We start from the raw sequence: 14,582 nt of genomic DNA, 5'->3' as shown, positions 1-14,582 counted from the left end.
TTCTCCTTGCAGCAGAGAAGAGGCAATTTGACAGAGGCATTCAAAATCCTGAACTGTTTTTATCGGGTCAATAGGGAGAAACTGTTTCCAATGGCAGACGGGTCGATAGCCAGAGGACACAGATTTAAGGTGATTGACAACAGAAGCAGAGGTGACATGAGGAAACATTTTTTACACAGTGAGTTCCTGTGATCTGGAATGTTCTGTCTGATCAGCTGCTGGAAGCAGATTCAATAGTAACTTTCAAAAGAGATTTGGATCAATACTGGAATAGAAAATGTCCAGGGCTTTAGGGTAAAAGCAGGAATTAGGACTGATTGCATAGTTTCACCAAAAAGACAGTAGAGACACGATGGGTCAAATGGCCTCCTGCTTCCTTGCATCATTCTATAATTGTACAGATAGAATGTTAGTCCAATTCCCTCTGAGTTGGGAGAGGATCAAACCCCGATACCGGCTATTATAAACATCACACCCCAACCAACTGAACAAGCCTGTCCCTTACTCTCTTTCTCACAGCCTCTGCTCCTCACTTTTTCTGTCTTTCCAGCCTATTCTGTTCCTCTGACCTTCATTCCTGACGTTCTGTTGACCACGGCCGACTCACTGTCCCTCTCACTCCCACCATCTCTCTGCCACTTCACCCAGTTCCAAACTCTCGGTTGAACAGCCTCTCATTTCTGCTCGTCCGCTTCATTAATATAAGAGGAAAACATTCTCCACCAGACATTTCCAGACAGTCAACGTTACATTAAGACAAGGTTAAGATCCAATTAATTCCCTTTAAACACGGGGAGAGCAGGTCTCCCTGTTCAGGCTTGGGGAAGATGTGGTTTCACTCCCATTAGTCGGAGAGACACAGGGTCAGGAGTGGAAAATTTCTCCTTGGATTCTCTCTAACTAAAATGGAGAAGAAACTAAATTAAAACGCTCAGAACCAGGGAGTGAACAATAATTAAAAACAAAAACAGAATTACCTGGAAAAACTCAGCAGGTCTAGCAGCATCGGCGGAAAAGAAAAGAGTTGACGTTTCGAGTCCTCATGACCCTTCAACAGAACTGGGTGAATCGAAGGAAGGGGTGAAATATAAGCTGGTTTAAGGTGTGGTGGGGGGGGAAGAGTGGGGGGTGGGGTTGGGGGAGAGAAGGGGAGGGGGTGGTGTGGTTGTAGGGACAAACAAGCAGTGATAGAAGCAGATCATCAAAAGATGTCACAGACAACAGAACAAAAGAACACATAGGTGTTGAAGTTGGCGATATTATCTATGCGAATGTGCTAATTAAGAATGGATGGTAGGGCACTCAAGGTATAGCTCTAGTGGGGGTGGGGTGAGCATAAAATATTTAAAAATATTTTAAAATAATGGAAATAGGTGGGAAAAGAAAAATCTATATAATTTATTGGAAAAAACAAAAGGAAGAGGGAAGAAACAGAAAGGGGGTGGGGATTGAGGAGGGAGCTCAAGACCTAAAGTTGTTGAATTCAATATTCAGTCCAGAAGGCTGTAAAGTGCCTAGTCGGGGGATGAGGTGTTGTTCCTCCAGTTTGCGTTGGGCTTCACTGGAACAATGCAGCAAGCCAAGGACAGACATGTGGGCAAGAGAGCAGGGTGGAGTGTTAAAATGGCAAGTGACAGGGAGGTTTGGGTCATTCTTGCGGACAGACCACAGGCGTTCTGCAAAGCGGTCGCTCAGTTTACGTTTGGTCTCTCCAATGTAGAGGAGACCGCATTGGGAGCAACGAATGCAGTAGAATAAGTTGGGGGAAATGCAAGTGAAATGCTGCTTCACTTGAAAGGAGTGTTTGGGCCCTTGGATGGTGAGGAGAGAGGAAGTGTAGGGGCAGGTGGGATTCCACACATCTTTTGTGTGGGCATGGGGTGGTGCAATAGGTGGGGATTGAGGAGTAGGGGGTGATGGAGGAGTGGACCAGGGTGTCCCGGAGGGTACGATCCCTACGGAATGCTGACAGGGGTGTGAAGGGAAGATATGTTTGGTGGTGGCATCATGCTGGAGTTGGCGGAAATGACGGAGGATGATCCTTTGAATGCGGAGGCTGGTGGGGTGATAAGTGAGGACAAGGGGGACCCTATCATGTTTCTGGGAGGGAGGAGAAGGTGTGAGGGCTGATGCGCGGGAGATGGGCCGGACACGGTTGAGGGCCCTGTCAACGACCGTGGGTGGAAAACCTCGGTTAAGGAAGAAGGAGGACATGTCAGAGGAACTGTTTTTGAAGGGAGCATCATCGGAACAGATGCGAAGGAGGCAAAGGAACTGAGAGAACGGGATGGAGTCCTTACAGGAAGCGGGGTGTGAGGAGCTGTAGTCGAGGTAGCTGTGGGAGTCTGTAGGCTTATAATGGATATTGGTGGACAGTCTATCACCAGATATTGAGACAGAGAGGTCAAGGAAGGGAAGGGAAGTGTCAGAGATGGACCATGTGAAAATGATGGAGGGGTGGAGATTGGAAGCAATATTAATAAATTTTTCCAAGTCCCGACGAGTGAACAATGGTTCTTCAATCTGACACCGTCCCAACGGAGTTATTTCCACCTCACCGTGAGCTTATCGTCTTACAGGGAATAGAAATCCAGGGGGAATTTCCCCACCGGCTCGTTCCTCACTTCAGGGGAATGGGACCCAACCAGATCTCGGAGCTCAGGTTATGTTAATGTTCCGCTGATGATATCTTAATATTAACTGGTGTTTGAGCCACATTTAATCAGGTTCATGAACAAATTCTTCCATCATCCCTTCTCCCACGTTGCATCTCTCGCTCTCATTCATTCTTTATTCCTTATAATCCAGAAAGGAGTCGGAATCAGAGCTCACACCAAATCCTCCGTATACAGACCCCCTTCTGTTCCCCTGTTTGATCCAAGAGACCACTGGATAAATTACACCCTTTATAAACACTGAAAGCTGTCTCACAGTGCTGGACACGGAGTTAAATACACTGCAGTGTTTATAGATTGTTTTCCAGTTCACGGTCTGTTCCAATTCATTAGCTTCGGAAGGACGAGCAATCAGAATGAGAAATTGTACAAGGACAGATGGCATCTGGATCACATTCAATTTCATTTGATTCAATGCTCCATATATACCAGGATGGCTGAGTGGTTAAGGTGTTGGACTTAAGATCCAATGGGCATGTGTCTGCGTGGGTTCAAACCCCACTCCTGGTAGTTGTGTTTTTTAGCTGTTACTTGTCATCTTGCTGCTCAATTTAACAGAAGAAATAGGAGCACATGGTCCCTCGCGGCTTCTCTGTCATTCAATTAGATCATAACTCATCAAATCCTGGACTCAACTCCACTTACTATCCTGTTCCCCACAACCCTTAATGCTCCTGTCATTTAAGATTCAGTCTAACTCAGCCTTGAGTATATTCAATGAGCCAGTCTCCACTGCTCTCTGGGGTAGAGAATTCCAAAGATTCACAATCCTCTGAGAGAAGAAATTCCCCCTCATCTCTGTTTGAAATGGGTAATCGCTTCACACCATTATCCATTCTGTTGTTTAGTCACTCCTTCCTGTGGTAGAAGGGTTTGGCACATACAGGGTTAAAGTGGGACTGAGCCCAGTACCACCCACACAATGATGTAAGAATGCACATGACTCAGACCGAGGGTCAGTGTGGTGTTGAACAGAGATGTATTAAGACCTGGACATGGAGTTAGCTCCTTGCCTGTACCCTTTACTGTGTATATGTATATTGTTACAAGTAGTTAATAAAGACTTGCTGTTAATATTCAGAAGACTATGAAGATTTCTGGAACAGATGGTGACCCATCCCAAAAAGGTGGCAGCTCAGGATCAAAAACCCTCAACTTAACTAAAACGCGGAAAGACTAAGACCTGAATTTTACTCTCGGGATGCGCCTGAAGTCAGCATAGCCAAAGCGGATGTAAAACCAGCTCCCGGATATAAAACAAACTCTTACGCTCGTTGGCCAACTAAGGCCCTTGCAGTGTAAAACGGGACCGTCGGATGTTTTTTCTGTGTGGGTGGGGTGGGAACTCCTCAGGCACCAGGTCCAATGGGGACCAGGCGGACTATTGGAAAAATGTTGCTGCCTGCGTCGAGTTCCTGAAGGTGTTCGAGGAGAAGAGAGACCAGCCGGAGATGAGGATCCTGACGGTGGAGCCGCTCTTTGCTCTACCATTGCAACGGGACCGTGTGGTGATGGTGGATCTCTACAACCCCAACGTCCCTGTCACCGACATGTTCACCTTCCTCGTCAGGTACGTCGACAAGGTTGGGAGCTGCATCGAGGTTAGAGAAGCCTTTGGGATTTGGACATGCAAACGCCAGGTTAAGGTCACGCAAAAGACCAAAGACCGGCTTTCAGCGGAAGCCGTGGCTACCTTGTCTACGCTGGGCAACCCAAACTTTGTTGCTCATGCGGCAAGTCTGGTCATGTGGCGGCCAACTGCAGCACCGTCCTCTGCAAGACCTGCAAACAGGAAGGGCACCAGACAAAGGATTGCAAACAGACTAAGTGCTGCAACCTGTGTGAGGAGGCAGTTCATCTCTACAGGACCTGCCCCAAACGCTGCCTCACTTATGCACAGGCAGCCAAAGCTAACGAGAGGGAAGCAGAAGAAGTGCTTCGTGTCACTACTACCAAGGACACTTGCAACACTCCAACCACCATGGCCCCCAGTGAGAACAACGGGACAAAGGAGGACACAGAGAGAGACAAGGTGGAGGAAAAGATTGAGGCAGCAGACAGCCGATCAACAGCATTGTCCCCTGATCCTCCCACTCCTCAGGAGAGTTAATCAATGGAGGAGGAGGAAGCAGCGGAAAATCAGCAGGGGGAGTGGCAGCTGGTGAAGAGAGCCAAAAGGAAGAAGGGGCTAAGAAGGGACCAAGCCACTTCCCAGACAAGTGAGAAGAGGCGTCCCCCATCCGACACGGATGACAGGGGCAGCTGCTCTTCAGACGAAGATGTGCCAGGCCGGCACCTACAGAAGAAGGGGCAAAGCTCTAGGGAGTTGGAGGATGAGACACCCGAGCTCCAGAACATTGGGGACAATGAGGAGACCAGTGCACCCCAACTTTGCTCACAACCCAAAGAGGCCAGCGCACCTGAGCCCCAGGAATCTTGGGGCAGTGAGGCGCTCAGTGCACCCCAGCTCCAGGAAGCTGTCACTCTCTCCCCTCCCCGCTACCATTCAAACCCACATAGTTTCATTTAGTCCCCTTGCAAAACCCCCTCACTGCCCTCCGCCAAAATCCAATTACCTCAGGGAAGCCTCTCACTCCCCTCCCCCACAGTCCAATCACCTCCTGGGACCCCCTCACTCCCATCCCTGCTCAGTCATATGTCTGAGGTGACACAAAGATTGGCTCCATGGTTTAGTGATGCCTCCCTGCAGGTTCTCCTCCAGACCGTCCGGGAACAGTGGGAGTTGCTCCGGGTGGAGGGAGGGTTGAGGCTGGCAGAGATGGGTGACCATTCTGCGGTGGCAATGGTTTACAGGTGATGGGATGTGGCTCAGTTCGGTGCCTCATTCCTGCACAAGACGAGTCAAACTCAAGATATCTCTGACATTCCTGGCACATCCCTCCATGGCCCTCACATCTTGGAAAGGTGCTGCGACACCTGTTCCTCTACCTCAGAATCCTCACCATCCTCCTCACCTGAGTCAGACAGAAGCTCCTCATGTCTTCACCTGGCAAATCCTCTCCTCCCTGCAATGCCACATTGTGCAATACACAGCCCTCGACTCACCCTCAGACACCATTAAACTGCCCTCCCTCAAGCTGCACCTGCCCTCCATCAAGCTTCAACTGCCCTCTCTGAGTGTGGATCTTCCCTGTGGGGTACAACTGCCACTCAGGACCCAATGACATCTGACAGGATGGACCCAAACCAGACGTTTGCTTCCCTCCCAATTCTTCAACCCTACCCACACCACCCAACCCCCCATTGTCTTTCTCTTTCACCTGTTGACACCCCGACTCCACCTGCTATACACCCCTCTCCGCTCTTGCTGCTACTGACAGTCCATGTCTGTGCATATTCTCCTGTTCCCCTCCTCTTTGCCTCAGAGTTCAGCAAAGAGAATCAGTCACCGTTTGTCCAAATGGACCAGTTCACCTGGTGCATGCCACCTTTAACCAGCCCTAAATCAGGTGGCACAAGTTTCCCGTTCACCGCTGACTTAATCTTGATGGTTGGACTTAATGTGGAAAAGTTGTAATTTAATGAGTATTCATGGGATGCTCGTGTTGGGAAAAGAAGTTCCCGTCATCGGACACTGTGAATGCCGACCCACAACTGAAACGTCGCCCACTCAACCATACGGGTTTTTACAGTAATCCACAATGGTTTTGTTGTCAGCGTCAGACTTTTAATTCCAGATTTTTATTGAAGTCATATTTCACCATCTGCCATGGTGGGATTTGAACCCAGGTTCCCAGAGCATTACCATGGGTCTTGGGGCTGTGAGTCCAGTGACAAATCCACGATGTCACCACCTTCCGCCATCAGGAAGATGTAATTTCAGTTCCTGCCTGATTAAGTCCCTCCGTCCACCACATTCCCACTCTCAATGGCCCCATTAAATTCTGCCCAAAGTAAGAGAGAATGTGCAAGGTGACAGGGATAAGGCAGGAGTGTGGGACTAGGTGGAAAGCTCTTTCAGATAGCCGGTACAGGCTCGATGGGCTCAATGTCCTCCTTCTGCACTGTAAAGATATTGTGATACTGTGAAACATTTCAGCTCAATGACCCTTCAACTGAACAATTTTAATCCCAGTGATTCAGTTCTTTTCATTGAATTAATTGAACAATCAGATTTAATGGATATTTCAGCACATTCTTCAACTGCTCTCTGAACTTAGTCTGGGTTATGGCATAAATACAAGTGTTTGTGCAGCAACTCAGGAGCTGCAGCATGAAGCCTAATTCCGGTATGACTGAATGAAACTTTACAGACCTATACCGCAACAACCACATCCGGTACCACACAGAATAAACCATTAACATCGTCCATAACAGGATAAAATTGGCCGAGATAACGAACAGTAAAATGATGGATTTCCTTCGATTCTCCATCTCTGGGTCTCTGGGAATCTCCCCACTGCTGTCAGCCCGGAGTCTCCTGCGGGCTCTGCTGCTCACTAAAATGTGTCTGACAGTGAAAACATTGAGCAGCAAAGTCAGAACAAATGGGATAAATGGGGTTATAATTTGATGGAGGAACTCGATTGATACCCAGACTGTAGAAAACCAAACAGACTCTGGCACGAAACAAAAGAAGGGGGAGTTGAAGAGCAAATACCGACCTGTGTATATAAAATACCAGATAATATTCTTTGCACAGCTCAGAACAGTCACTGTTCCCAGAACCATAGCTGCCATTTTACTGGTGCAATGTTTACTTTTCAGCTTCTGGCCACAAATGGCCAAGAAGGGATCAAAGGTGAAAGTGACGGTGAACCAGACAGAACAGTCAGTGGCTGCATAAAGCAGGATGCCTTGGATATTACATATCGGCATGAACTTCAGGAAAAGAAACTGTTCCTAATACACAATTGGAAAGTGTCTCAATATCAGGTAGAGGAAAACTACCAGTAGATCTGCTGCTGCCATGGCCACCAGGTAGCATGTCACACATTCAGAGAGACCACATTTTCCCTTAGAGAGGATCACAATCGTCACTGAGTTAGCTGTGAGGAAGGGGAATAAATAGGAAAATTATTCTTCAGGGTGGGAACAAAGCTTTCAGATTGATTCAGGAAATTGAGATTTTCAGAAGCACTATGTCCAGGGATCTATTGCAATGATTCTACCTGAAAGAACAAACAGGGAATTTTATGATGTGGTGAAGGCAGGAGAGATTAAATGGCAAAAGCAATAACACTAAACTTAACAAACTAAATGTTGATCATGATCCTCCCCTTCCTCCTTTCTCTCTCAATACACTTCACAGGAGCAACATAAAACAAAATATGACACTGAGGCACATAAGGAGATATTGGGTTTAATAACTAAAAGCTAATTCAAAGTGGTAGGTATTATGGAGTATCTTTCAGGGAACAAGGTGAGATTGAGAGGTGGAGGGAGGGAATTTCAGAGCTTGATGGCCAGGCAGCCAACAATAATGCAGTGATTAAAGTGGTGATTCCATAATTAAAGGGAGAGAGAGAAAACCGATGGGGCAGACGAACATTCCTCCTCTCAGCCTGAGTGAGGCGATGGTTCTCCATATCTTGGGACCAGCTGTGACAGAGCCTGGAGCATCCAGTGTCAGCGCGAGCATTTAGGGTGATGTTATGTTTCTGCCTTGACGCCTTAACTCCCAGCTGCCCCTCATCCTGCTGTCTGGAATCATGTCCAAGCTGCAGATTGTGGAACCATGGACCTTGTGCTTTCCATCCCACCCAATGCCTCTCCCCAACAACCCTTTAAGGCAGCTGAACACGGTTTAACGAATTAATAGCTGGAGGCAGAGACTTACCAGGGACACCAACAAGAGCGAGGATGGGGTAGTAACCTGCTTGAATACCCAGAAGTATCCCATAAACTCGCGATGATAATGTCATCCAATCAGAATTATTAGAAAGCCAGCCAAGCCCATCAGTTAAACTCCGATCCATTGTTCTCAGATTCTGATCCATTGTTGTAACATTCCAATCCATTGTTCTCAGATTCCGATCAATTGTTGTAACATTCCAAAGATTGTTCTCAGATTCCGATCCATTGTTGTAACATTCCAATCCATTGTTCTCAGATTCCGATCCATTGTTGTAACATTCCAATCCATTGTACTCAGATTCAGATTCCTCCTCTCCCTCTCTCTGGAGCCGCTGATCCCTGTCAGTGTTGGTGGTGATGCTCCCGCTGACATTATGGGATAACACATTGAACGGATTCCCTTATTAACAGAAGAGGGAAACCCTCCAGTGACACAATTAGGGTCCATGGAGAGTGACATTAATTACAGTCACTGAACAAACAAGTTCAGTTAACCCCTTCCATTCCAACACTTATATACCACAATAAAATATATCATTTACCTGGTCTGGATGTGATTTGTGAAGGTCACTGAGGGAAGGAATGGTGGAAATAGTGGACACACTGACCATAACCTTTCAATCCTCCTTGGATATGGGGGATGGTACCAGAGAACTGGAGGGTTCTAAATGTTCCATCCGGGTTAAAAAAGGAGAGATGGATAAACCCTTTAACTACAAACCAGCCAGTCTCACATCAGTGAAACATGGGGGAAACTTCTAACTGCGAAAATCTGCAACAACTTAAAATGTGGCTTGGAAAACATGGGCTGAATTTTCCGTTCGGCGGGTGGGCGGAGCTGAAGCAATTGTGGGCAGCGCTGCCATTTTTCACAGGGGGGGGGGGCAATTAAGACCCACCCAGCACATTTCACACTCTCGTGGAGAGCGGGACTTTTAAAATTGCTGCGGGCGTGTCCAGACCGCTGGTTCCAATGGGAAACCGGCAGTCTGTATAAAATAACGCCAGGCAGCCTCCTTTAGGCTGATCACCATGGCCAGCTCCAGGTTGTACTGCAGGGGGTCTGCACAGCAGGATGTGCTAGAGGGAAGGCCAGAGGAGGAGGCCAGGCTGCAGGGTGTGGGCCAGGAGGAGGAGGGCAGGCTTCAAGGTAGGCCAGCAGGGGGCCAATGCCTTAATGTTGTTACTGCTTTGGGCATTTGGTGTGAGCTGGGTGGGCAAGCAGATAGTGACCATGCTTACATCAGGCTTAGTGGTTGATGAGAAGATGGGTTCTCGCTGCACCACGTTCCTGTTCTGCCACCTTAACGGGTCGGCCCAGCAAGATCCCTGTAATCATCCTTACTTTCCACTGTCCTACCATTTCTCCTGTATTTCTGTACCTTGTTTGTCCTGCCCAAATGCATAACCTCACACTTATCCACATAACATTCCATATGGCATTCCTTAGGCCATCTGACCAGCCTGTCAGTATGCACCTGTAATGTTTGGGCCTCCTCCTGAGTATTTACCAACCCACCAATGTTCCTCTCCTTTGGTTCTTGAAGGTGGAGCGCAATATGAGCATGGGGGGAAAGGGATGAATTGTGTTACTGACTGAACGCTAACTGATCCACTGTCCTTGTTAATTTCAGCATCATCAGAGCATGGCCGCAATGAGGACGTCCAGATGCCCCCTTCCACACCTGAGGGGTATCAATTGTCACGAGCGTCACACCATTTCAGTGAGGCAGGCACCAGTGCAGCGACTACCACATCAGTGGGGAATGTAACATCGGCTAGTGTCCCGGAGCACAGTGGAAAGAGCACTTCACAATCGCTGGAGGAGATGGCACAGACAGAGAGGGCCGATGGCGTCAGCAGCCTGACGACTGCAGGGGACTAGGCACATGCTGAGACCAGCAGTGATGATGTGCCTCTGGAGATGTCCACCATTCAGCAGCTGCAGGACAAACGGCCGGGTGCGTGGAAGCATCTGGGAGAGTTGCATGAGAGTGTGCTTCACCTGGTCTCTGTGGTGGAGGAATCCAGGCAGAGTGTCAGTGATGGCATTAATCTCATGGCAGAGCGTCAGGCTTCCATGGAGAGATTGGCGACTCTCATGGAGAGGGGCTTCCAACAAATTGATCAGCTGCTGATGGGGTTACGCTCGGACCTGCAAGTCCTCACAGCAACAACAACAACTTGTAATAAATCCCAGGAAGTTTAGAAATGTAATAGGGTTTGAGCAAGTGGTCGGGGAGAGGTATGGAAGAACAGAAGGGAAGGTGTGTGATAGGGAGGAGGGCAGGAGAGATTAAAGGATAAAAGGTTTCATGGTGCAAAAGCCAAAGGCAGTGGTAATGGGGAAAGGGAAGAAACAGAAGATGTGTCCAGATGAGGTGTGAATGGCTGCATAGCAACCGTCTGAATGTAACATGAAGGAATAAAGAAAGAAATGAACAAACCAGCAAAAAAAACAAAGACAGAGGGTCTGATCTAAAAGTGTTGGCCTCAGTGCTGAGTTCAGAAGGCTGTCGAGTGTCCAGTCGAAAGATGACGTGCTGTTCCTCGAGCTTGTGTTGAGCTTCATTGGAAAATTGTAGCAGGCCAAGGACAGAAAGGTCGGAGTGGGAGCAAGGTGGAGAATTGAAATGACCAGCAACAGGAAGCTCAGGGTGATACTTGTGGACTGAACGGAGGTGTCTGCAAAGCGGTCACCCAGTCTGCATTTGAACTCCCCAATATAGAGGACACCACACCAGGAGCAGTGAATACCATATGCTAAATTGGAAGTAAAGGAAATCGGTGTCTGAAGCCTTTTCCACTTTAAGTTCTTAACTTTTTCCGTATTCCTTCCTTATCACAGAATCGCAAAATCACAAAGTGCAGAAGAGCCCTTTGGCCCATCGAGTCTGCACCGACACGTGAAAACACCTGACCTACCAACCTAATCCCATTTACCAGCAATTGGCCCATAGCCTTGAATGTGATGAATTGCCAGGTGTTCATCCAGGTACCCTTTCTGGGTAAAAAAGGTTTTCCTCACATCCCCCCGAAACCTCCTGCCTCTCACCTTGAACTTGTGTCCCCTCAAGACTGACCCCTCAAATAAGGGGAACAGCTGCTCCCTATCCACGTCCCTCATGATCTTGTACACCTCGATCAGGTCGCCCCTCAGTCTCCTCTGCTCCAACAAAAACAACTCAACTCTATCCAACCTCTCTTCATAGCTTAAATGTTTCATCGCAGGCAACATCCTGTTGAATCTCCTCTGCACCCCCTCCAATGCAATCACATCCTTCCTATAATGTGGCGATCAGAACTGCACACAGTACTCCAGCTGTGGCCTCACCAACGTTCTATACAACTCCAACATGACCTCCCTACTTGTCCTATATGCCTTTTTCACCACCCCACTAACGTACCCCTCCGCCTTCAGAGATCTATGGACACACACACCAAGGTCACTTTGTTCCTCAGAACTTCCTAGTGTCATGCTGTTCATTGAATACTTCCTTGTCAAATTACTCCTTCCAAAGTGGATCACCTCACACTTTTCAGGGTTAAATTCCAACTTTCACTTATCTGCCCATTTGACCATCCCATCTATACCTTCCTGCAGCCCAAGACACTCAATCTCACTGTTAACCACCCAGCCAATCTTTGTGTCATCCGTAAACCACTGTCATCCTTCTCTCATCACCCTCTGTCTCCTACAACTAATACAATTTTGAATCCAGCTTTTCAAATTACCCTGTATCCCATGTGCATTTGCCTTCTTTATAAGTCTCCCATGTGGGACTTTGTCAAAGGCTTTGCTGAAATCCATATAAACTACATCAACTACACTCCCCTCATCTAAACACCTGGTCACCACCTCAAAAAATTCAATCAAATTTGTTAAGCATGACCTCCCTCTGACAAAGCCGTGCTGACCATCCCTGATCAAACCTTGCTTCTCCAACTGGAGATAGATTCTCTCCTTCAGAACTTTCTCCAATCGTTTCCATACCACTGACGTGAGACTCACTGGTCTGTTGTTCCCTGGCTTATCTCTACAACCGTTTTTAAAAAGCAAAACCACAATAGCTGTTCTCCAATCCTCTGGCACCTCCCCTGGGGCCAGAGAGGAATTAAAAATTTGGGTCAGAGCCTCTGCGACCTCCTCCCTTGCCTCCCTCAGCATTCTGGACAACAAATCATCCGCTCATGGAGATAAGTCCACTTTCAAGCCTGCCAACACCTCCAATACCTTGTCACTCCCTATACCAATTTGCTCAAGAACCTCGCAGTCTCCCTCCCCGAGTTCGATACCTTCTTCCTCATTCCCTTGGGTGAAGACGGATGTTAAGTATTTGTTCAACACTGTACCGATGTCCTCTGCCCCAACCCATGGATTGCCCCCTGGTCCCTTGTGGGCCCTACTCTTTTGATGGTTAGCCTCTTCCCTTTGGTATTATCTATAGTTATCCCATCTACTTTCTCCTCTTGTACCTTTTCAATCCCATTCTCTGTGGAACTGAAACAAAATCCTCATTTTATTTTTAATGTCTGTGCTTATCCACAAAACCTCAGGAGATCAAGGTGATCGAGACACATTTCATGTCAATTGATGAGTGCTGAATAATAGAAAAACAAAGTTAAACTCTCGTTCTGCTGCAATGCTTCCCCTGTCTGAGGAGGGAATGATAAAGATTAGGAACACTGGAACAAGAAGAGGTGGTTTTCCCTCCCACCATTCAGTTCGATCACAGTTGATTGGTCCCTCACCACCATTTACCCACCTTAGCTCCAGATCCCTTGAAATCATTCCTCACCAAAAATCTCTCAATCTCAGTCTTGTTATCTGCAGTTGTCCCAGCACCCACAGCCTTTTGGGGGTAAATTCCAGGTTTCTTTGTGTGAAAAGTTATTTCCTGATTTCCCTCCTAAATGACCGAGCTCAATATGTTCCCTCATTCTTCATTCCCCCAACAGAGGAAATAGTTTCTCCGTATTGAACTCTTCAATCCTTCTCACATTCTAAACACCTCAATCTGATCAGTGGTCAATGATCTGAACTCAATGGAATACAAGCCAGGCTTATACAACCTCTCCTCAGAATTTAACCCTCGAAGCACCTTTTTCATTCTGGTGAATCTACCCGGCACTTCCTGAGCTGGGTGCCCAGAACTGAATATAATATCCAGATGGGGTTTGACCAAGGTTCAATAGAAGTGAAGCAGAAATTCATTCCTTTTACAATCCAGCTTTCTTGAGGTAAGGGTCAACATTGCATTCATGGTTTTTTTATTGCTACCTTTACCTGACCACCAGCTTTTAATGATTTGTGTCCTTGGACTCTCAAAACACTTTGTTCCTTTCCAGTTCCTGCCTTCTAACCATTTAGAACATTTTGGAATTTATTTTTTCAATTCCAAAATGGATGACCTCACATTAACATCACAATTACACAAGTTGTAAACACACATATGCATTGCAAAGAATGCTTTGGTCTGTTTTTGCAACCACAGTTAGAAGGTTAACGGATTGAACCTGGTCCTTACCATTGGCACTGAAGACTGTATTCTGAAATCTGGCTCTCATTGACACCATCAGGAGTCAGGGTGTGTCCATGAATGTCCAGCAGTGGAAGGCTGTTTCCTTCTCCAGACCTTCAGATAAGGCTGCAATACACCAAGGTTTGTGGATAGAGATGCTCCTCGCAGCATTTCTTGTCCATCAATGATTGACATTAAGGGAGGATCAATGATCAGATTTCAAGATCAGATGGAGTTTATCAGGTGCACTTCAACCATGAGTGCAGTCATCCACACGTGACTGTTACACACTGACTAAAGACAATTCCCCACATGTCAAGATGCCGTCTATGTTCCAGGGAAGGATGTTTGTGTGGTTTCTCCACTACACTTGAAGCCTTTGTCTTCTCCGTGGCAGAGGCTGTGGGTTCACAGGGAGTCGAGGGGTTTGGCAACACTGCATGTTGCAGATGTCACACACTCCTCACACTGGACACCGGTGGTCGATGGATCATGTGGAAGGTAGTTGGAGGAGTGGTGAAACAGTCTGTGCAGCATCACCCTGCTCAATGTGTAGTCACTGCAGTTC

General features: G+C 47.3%; 1 non-coding gene across 1 annotated transcript; it reads left to right on the top strand.

Moving 5' to 3' along the window:
* Window positions 1–3,102: 3,102 nt before the first annotated feature.
* On the top strand, window positions 3,103–3,185 carry trnal-uaa. The gene has a single exon. It is a non-coding gene; the product is annotated as a tRNA-Leu (tRNA).
* Window positions 3,186–14,582: the final 11,397 nt, after the last annotated feature.

Source organism: Carcharodon carcharias, chromosome 30, assembly GCF_017639515.1.
Source record: "Carcharodon carcharias isolate sCarCar2 chromosome 30, sCarCar2.pri, whole genome shotgun sequence".
Classification (NCBI taxonomy): domain Eukaryota; kingdom Metazoa; phylum Chordata; class Chondrichthyes; order Lamniformes; family Lamnidae; genus Carcharodon; species Carcharodon carcharias.
Note: the sequence above shows the minus strand (reverse complement) of the source record. Positions and strands in the feature narration are given on the sequence as shown.